Source organism: Impatiens glandulifera, chromosome 6, assembly GCF_907164915.1.
Source record: "Impatiens glandulifera chromosome 6, dImpGla2.1, whole genome shotgun sequence".
NCBI lineage: Eukaryota > Viridiplantae > Streptophyta > Magnoliopsida > Ericales > Balsaminaceae > Impatiens > Impatiens glandulifera.
The window spans coordinates 3815697-3824710 of record NC_061867.1 but is presented as its reverse complement, the minus strand read 5'-3'; positions in this window follow the sequence as shown (position 1 = coordinate 3824710).

The window sequence follows — 9014 nt, the reverse complement described above, 5'->3', positions numbered from 1 at the left end:
GTATGACATAGTTTCAGACTCGTTGTACCCTTCAACAACCACCCCACTATTTTGAGTGGTCAAACCTTCGTCGTGTTTTTCTGTACAGAATTTGTATCCGTTTACTTTACACCAACATACATAGACAAGTACATACTTGGACATTCTCCTAAGATCTTGAGGTCTCTTGATATGTCGTTAAATTCTGCTAATTGAGCGACCTATATATATACCCTGTTAGAAAAATTAAGTAGATTAATTTTAACCGGCCAAGGAACTTAATCAATCTCAATATTCTTGTGCAGGTACAGATCGAGCCGCATCATACCGACTGAAATACATGATTCAATGATCCGGTCATAGTCTATAAAACTGACTGAACTCCTCAACCGGATCGGCTAGCCAAAGCTGATTCATCCGGCTAACACACTCTTATTGAAGATCATAAAAGTTCAACGGAAAATATGAAAAGTGACGAATCTGAGAAAATGACGTAATATGACGATATAGAGATTTCTCGAAAATACAAAAGAATATAAGATCCGGATCAGAAACATGCAACGAAAACAATGATGAAACTGGTTATCCAACTCTACAAGCAAGCTCTGATTCAGGCGGCTGACTTGGTGCATGTATGCCATGTGTCAAAAATACAAACCGGCATGAGTGCATGTCTTCCAAGTGTCCGAAATGACAAAACGTGCACGCAACCTCTAAACCAGATCAGCGTGACTTCAAATGACCAATCAAGCGGAGAGAGAAAATTATGATCGTTGACATAATTTCTCTATAAATAGAAGCACACGGTGCCGAAGAAACATACGCGTGAGATCTCTACGAAAAAGCTTATTCAAGAGAGAAGAAACAGAAAACAAAAGATCTTACGCATAAGTGATTGAAATTCTGAAAAGTATTTGTGTATTGTGTGTATTTTACCAAGTGTAAAAAGTATTGTATTACATCATAGTGAGTGGTGTAACCGACGAACTGTTACTCGTTCGGATTGTGTGTTGTGATTATGTAATATTCCGTAGTGAATATCCTTCTCACTGTTTGAGAAGAAGGGGTGATGTAGGAGATTAAACTCCGAACATTCATAAAATCCTGCCTCATGTTCTTTACTTTCATGTTCTAGCTTACTCACTCAAATCTAACCAAAACATCTAAACCAAGATAACTAATATATTCTTAAACCAAACCTGTTCTCTCCTTAAATCGATATCTCCTAAATAACCTCCAAACCGAATTGTGTGTGTTGCTTCAAGTTAAAACAAACCATTTCCGCACTTGAACCCGGTTCAAGAGGTTTGTGACAGCTTGTGCAGTGTTAAGAGCGGTTCTAGTCTCTAACCGGACTATTACCAGTGTGTAGTGTTGTGTAAGCGTTCACCCTTAGAAATCGGAACCCCGGTCCTCCAAGGGCGATCCCGATCCTAACATACCCAAAATGTAGTCGTTAAAATAAATATAAAGAGTTAGGATATATATGGTTTATAATTTACTCACTCAATGCTTGAAATATGCGGCAAACATTTCTTCATGGGACTCGTTGTTATTGCAATACTGCATACAATCTCTACAAATAGATCGAATATTAAATAGCATACTCTTTAATGCTAATTAATAACAGCAACATAGAATCTCACATGTAAAAAGGTTCTGCTTCGGGGCATTTTTTCAAAATGTATGAATGAACTGTCACTCGATTGATATAATCCAAGTTGTATATTTTTCCGTTAGATATGTCTTCCAACGATGAAAATATTGAAATGCCCGAGATTTCAGTTTGTGTATTTCTTGCTCTTCTTCCTCCATATACCTGACACATAAACTAATACTCTCATTTACAAGATAGCTCTCGTTTATAGAGGCTTCGGGGTGGTTATTATTCCACAAATATCTTTTCATTGTACCCATGTAATATTCAAACGGATACATCCATCGATACTGAACAGGTCCCCCAAGCAAAGCCTCAAATGACAAGTGAACCGGGAGATGCATCATGATGTCTAAGATTGACAGCGGAAAAATCATTTCAAATTTGCAAAGTGTCAATGTAATATCCATGTACAATTGTTCGAGGTCCGCTTGAATCAACTCTTTGAAACACAACAACCGAAAGAACCGAGACAAATTTACTAACGCGTCATACACATTATCTGGAAGTAATCCACGGGTTGCTAAAGGAATAAGATATTCCAAAAAAATGTGACAATCATGACTCTTTAGTCCCGAAATCTTTTTCTCTTCCAAATTTATACAACCCCCGATATTTGAGCAAAACCCATTAGGCAACTTGAGATCTTTCAAGAATTTACAAAGACGTTTTTTATTATCGGATGTCAAAGTGAAAGGCTCTTCTGGATAATGAACCACTCCTTCATCATTTATAGGATATAACCATGATTTTATGCCTAAGAGTTGTAAGTCTTTACGGGCTTTAGTACCATCCTTAGTCTTCTCTTTCACATTCATTATTGTTCCCAACACGCTATCAAAAATATTTTTCTCAATATGCATCACATCCAAATTATGTCTCAATAATAGTGATTTTCAATAAGGCAAACGGAAGAAAATGCTAAGTTTGTTCCAATTGTCTCCCCGCGTTTCATGATATACCTTGGTTTTCTTGCTCAGATCCGTACTAAGAATTATGTCTTCTAGGTCTCGTGCTTGCTCGTAACTTTCTTGCCCCGTTAACAATTTAGGGGGCTCTCTATAATCTGTTCGACCATCAAACGACTCTTTATCCCTTCTATATTTGTGATTTGGTGGAAGGAAGCGTCTATGACTCATGTAACATTGTTTAGAACCATGAACCAATCGAAGAGATACTGTGTCGTTATTACAACAGGGGCAAGCGAATTTACCTTTCTTACTCTAGCCTGATAAATTCGCGTGGGCGGGAAAGCCGTTAATGGTCCACAAGAATGTCGCTCGCATGTTAAAGTATTGCGAGGTGTGTGCATCAAACGTTCTCACACCAGTTTGCCACAGTTCAATCAACTCGTCGATCAATGGTTGGAGAAATATGTCAATTTGCATCTCCCGGACTCTTTGGACCCGGAATTAACATAGATAAAATAAAATTGCTAGAATCCATGCAAGTAGTGGGTGACACATTATAAGGAACGAGAATAACCGACCAAACACTGTATGATTTTTCCCATTCGCAAATGGTTGAAACCCATCGCTTGATAAACTCAGTCTTACGTTTCGAGATTCCGACGCAAAATCTTTATAATTTTCATCAAACGTTTTCCAAGTTAAGGTATTAGCGGGATGTCTCAACGTATCACTATCAACTCTTCCTTCCTTATGCCATCTCATCATTGGAGCCGTTTTTGAGGACATGTATAGTCTTTGCAGTCTTGGTATTAGAGGGAAATATCTCAACACCTTTTTTGGAATGAATTTCTCATTTTGTTTCTCTCGAACTGTCACACTTGTTTGGTCGACTTTCCATCTTGAAAGACCACAAACTCTACAAGAATCTTCATTTTTGTCGTCCATCCAAAATAACATACAGTTGTTCTTACATGCGTCTATCTTGTCTTATTTAAGCCCGATATCAGTAATGAATTTTTTACTTTCGTAGTAGGAGTTTGGCAATTGAGCGTCAATCGGTAATATGTAGTCTTTAAGCAGACGCAGCAACATATCGAACGAAGAATTTGTCCATTGACATGCATTTTTTATGTGAAGTAGTTTCAGTAGTGTTGATGATTTCGTTATTCGAGCACCTTCATACAATGGTCGTTTGCAATCATCAAATAATTTATAAAATCTATGCGCATCTTCGACTGGTTCATGGTTGTTCGGGACATCATTAACATTGGAGGACATATCGTTTATAAAATCGGTATATAACGTTCTTCATTGACCTCTTCATTAACTGTATTATTCATCTCTAGTCTCGCATCATTGAATTCTGGCACGGAATCCTCCGACTAATCATCGTCATCATCATCATTATCATCGAAGTCATCGACATCTTCATCGACATCATCATTAAACACTTGAGTAGTACGTCTCTTTTCTCCATGACAATACCAGTACTCATAATGAACATTTATTCCATAAATGATGAGGTGAGTCTTCACTTCGTCTATTTCCATAAACAGCGTGTTCAAGCATTTCACGCAAGGACATTTCACTATTTGTCGGGATGTACTCCTAATAACAAACTCGAGGAATTTGTCAACATCTTCCTCGTAATCTGGATGATCTCGACGTAAGGTCATCCAACTTTTATCGGGTACTTCCATATTTCTAATAAAATGGAAAATAACCCGCATTATTATTTACATAAATTAGGCTTCCATTTTCTTACTTAATTCTAACCTAAATACATACATTTAACCAAAATATAACTTAAATCAACATCAATCAAAACAAATATTCATAAATCTAACCAAATATCCATTAATCTAACCAGTTTTTTACACTAATCATACCTAATCAAACATCAATCAAACCATAAATCTAACCTAAAATCAAATCTAATCCAACACTATTTCAATCATACATAATTCAAACAATTCAATTCATACCTAAAATCCAATGTAATCCAAATAATTCAATTCTAACCTAAAATATAATTTATTCATACATAAACCAAATCTAACATAAAATCAAATCCAATCCAACACTATTTCAATCATAAACAATTCAAACAATTCAATTCATACCTAAAATTCAATCTAATCCAAACAATTCAATTCTAACCTAAAATATAATTTATTCATACATAAACCAAATCTAATGTAATCAAATCTAATTCAACATAATTCAATTCATAACTAAAATCCAGTATAATCCTAACAACATAATAATATAATTCTAATATTATTAAAAACCTTAAAAACTGACCTTATTTAGCAGTTGTGGCGGCGACGATGGAGGAGGCGGCTGAAGGTGGAGGAAGCTCGACGATCTTCAATAGACGGAGGGTCGGTGCCGATCTGGGTCTTCAGGCGACGGTGGATGAAGGTCCTAATCCAAACCTAATAACAATAAATATAATCAAACTCAATATATAACATATAACTTAATCTAACCAACACTTCAAACATATTCATCAAATCTAACCTAAATCATACCCCAATTAAACCAAAAACAAATCACAATCAAACCTATTAATCAAACAATAAACTATTTATTAAAAACCAAATCCAACAAAATCAACATAAACACATATACCTATTAATCAAACTTAATTCCAACCTAATTTAACCAAAATCAAACATAAGTTAACCTAAATCAATCAAAATTATCATCATATATCCAAAAATAATATCATTCAAAATCATACATATGTCAAACCTAATTTCAACCTAATCAAACCAAAATCATATATAGTTCCAACTTAATCTAACCTAAATCAATACAGATAACCAAATTAAAATCCAAATCATACATATATCAAATTAAAAAACCTAAACTAACCAAAATCAAACATATTTTCAACATAATCTAACATTATCTAACCAAATCATACATATATCAAAATAAAATATAACCTAATCAAAACCTAAATATACCAAATTATTTATGGAATATCCAACCTCAATAACACCTAATCAAACTTAATATAACCTAAAATAAAACTACAAAATCAAAAATCAAACCAATACAACCAAACTCAATATAACCTAAATTCAAACTACAAAATCATCAATCAAACTAATATGACATGATATAACCTAAAATCAAACTACAAAATCATCAATCAAACTAATATAACATGATAAAACCTAAAATCAAACTAATATAACCTAAAATCAAACAAATAACCTAAAATCAAACAAATAACCTAAAATAAAAAAAAAACTAACCTTCAAATGTAGGTTGCGGTGGCGGCTGTAGTGCGGCAGCAGTCTTCAATCAGCGGCAGTGGCGTCTTCAATCCAAACAGAGGCAGCAGCGACAGGGCGAGTCTCCAAGCGGCGGCGGCAGAACTTCAATCGGGCGCGGCGGCATGGCGAGTCTCCAAGCGGCGGCGGCAGGGCGAGTCGTAGTTCTTCAAACGGCTGCAGGTCTTGGCGGCGACGTCTTCGGATTGGTGGCGTCGTCTTCGGGGGGTGAACGAAGAAGAGAACCGACGAAAGGGAAAGAAATCGAGAGGCGGAAGGCGGAAGGAAAAGAAAAAAACGGGGAAAGAAAGAGAAGAGAGGGAAAAGAAAGCGTTTTTTTATTTATTTATTTGGTCATTACTGAAAGTTATATGATTAACTTTCGGTTTTGATCAATTGATCAATTCCGAAAGTTAATCATATAACTCTCGGTTTTGATTATTCATATTTCCGAGAGATTTGGACATATCTCTCGGTTTTGATCAATTAAATTCCGAGAGATGTGTCTAAATCTCTCGGTTTTGAGATATGTAAAATTTAATTAAATTAGATCAAACCGAAAGTTTTATATATAACTTTCGGTTTTGATGGTTATTTTCGAAAGTTATATCATTAACTTTCGGTTTTACCACTTGATAAATTGTTAAATTAATTGGTTTCTCACTTTCTAATAACCTTGAAGACATTAATTTAACACATTTAATATCCTTAAAATATTATACAATCCATATGATCAAACATTACACACATTGATAGGATAATCAAACATAAACATTCATATACACTTCTCTATATAATCAAACACAATCATAAACATTTTAACATTAAACACAATCTCAATTTTTTAAAATACAACACACTTGATTATATTAGTTAGGAGTCTAGATTGGAAAGTAAAAAACCAATGAATTTTACAAATTATGAAATGGTAATTCCAAGGTTAAAGGTGTATAACTTTCGGTTTTGATAGCTATTTCCGGAAGTTATACCCTTAACTTTCGGAATTACCATTTCACAAATTGTTAAATTAATTAGTTTTTAATCTTCTAATGACCTTGAACAACATTAATTTAAAACATTTGATAACCTTAAAACATTACACAATCCACATAATCAAACTTTATACACATGTGATCATCAAACACAAACATACATATACACTTCTTTATATAATCAAACACAATCATAAACATTTTAACATTAAACACAATCTTAATTTTTAAAAAACAACACTCACTTGATTAGATTATTTAGGAGTCTAGATTAGTAAGTGAAAACCAATTAATTTAACAAATTATGAAGCAGTAAAACCGACAGTTTCATATATAACTTTCGGTTTTGATAGCTATTTCGGAAAGTTTTGAATAAACCTCTCGGTCCTGACCTTAAACAGAATGTTTTTGGGAAGGGTCAAAACTAAAGGTTTATTTAAAAACTTTCGGTTTTGACCCTACCCAACACTTAGAATTTTTTCTGCTTTTTTTAAACAAGGGTCAAAACCGAAGGTTTATTTGAAAACCTTCGGTTTTTACCCTTCCCAAAACTTAGAATTTTTCTGTTTTTTTAAACAAGGGTCAAAACCGAATGTTTATTTGAAAACATTCGGTTTTTTCTCTTCCCAACACTTAGAATTTTTTCTACTTTTTTTAAACAATGGTCAAAACCAAAGGTTTATTTGAAAACCTTCGGTTTTTACCCTTCCCAAAACTTAGAATTTTTCTGTTTTTTTGAAATAAGGGTCAAAACCGAAAGTTTATTTGAAAACCTTCAGTTTTTACCCTTCTAAACACTTAGAAATTTTTCTGCTTTTTTTAAACTAGAGTCAAAGCTGAAGGTTTATTTGAAAACCTTCGGTTTTTACCCTTCCCAAAACTTAGAATTTATTATGTTTTTTTTAAACAAGGGTCAAAACCGAATGTTTATTTGAAAACCTTAGAATTTTTTCTACTTTTTTTAAACAAAGGGTCAAAACCGAAGGTTTTCAAATAAACCTTCGGTTTTTACCCTTCCCAACACTTAGAATTTTTTATGCTTTTTTAAATAAGGGTCAAAACCGAATGTTTATTTGAAAATCTTCGGTTTTTATCCTTCCCAAAACTTAGAATTTTTATGCTTTTTTTAAACAAGGGTCAAAACTGAAGGTGTATTTGAAAACCTTCGGTTTTTACCCTTTCCAACACTTAGAATTTTTTCTGCTTTTTTTAAACAAAGGTCAAAACCGAAGGTTTATTTGAAAACCTTCGATTTTGAACCTTCCCAACACCTAGAATTTGGGTCAAAAACGAAGGTTTTCCAATAAAGCTTCGCAATTACCCTATTTTTTTGGCAATCTAATATATAAAGGAAAAAAATTCATAAACAACATTAATAAACAAAAACCAAAGGATAATAATAATAATTCATAATTATGAAAGCAAAACACACCAAAATGTCATCATTCGTACGGAAAAGATAATACATAATTAATCAAACAATATAATTTAGAAATTAGTAGATGTGGGGGGAGGAGGGGGTGGTTGATTCTGTCTCTTCAACAATTCAATTTGTTGTTCGAGATTCTCCAATTTTTGCGCAATTTCAGCCCTGTCCGGTTTAATTTCAGTAAATAATTGGCCTCTTTCTGCATCCCTCAATCGAATTTTCTCCAATTCCAGCGTCATTTTTCTCACATTTTCTCACGTGCCGCAGTTTTTGATGCTGCTAGCAAATTCTGGTATGACCGGGACAGTTTCTCTGGTGTATGTCGGATACTTTGCCATGATTCACCCATCCTAAATGCATTTCATATATATATATATAAATCAAACAAAATAACCGTAATCTAAATCTAATATAACTTAAATCAAAAACAATAACCAAAATATATCATTCATTTAACAAAATCTAACAAAATCATATATATTTAACAAACTAACCTAAATCTAATCTAAACAATAACAAATCTAAATCAAACTATCAAACAAATAATCTAAACTAGCATAAATCTAGATAATATAAACTAAATGATAACAAATCTAAATCTAATAATTAACAAAAAAAAAACAAATAAATCACGGCGAAGAAGAACAAAAATAAAAAATAAAAAAAACTAACCTGGAACGGAGAAGAAGAAGAGAAGCGGCGGAGGCGGATGCGGCGCCGAAGAGAGAGAAAGAAGAGAGACGAATAAAAAAGAGAAGA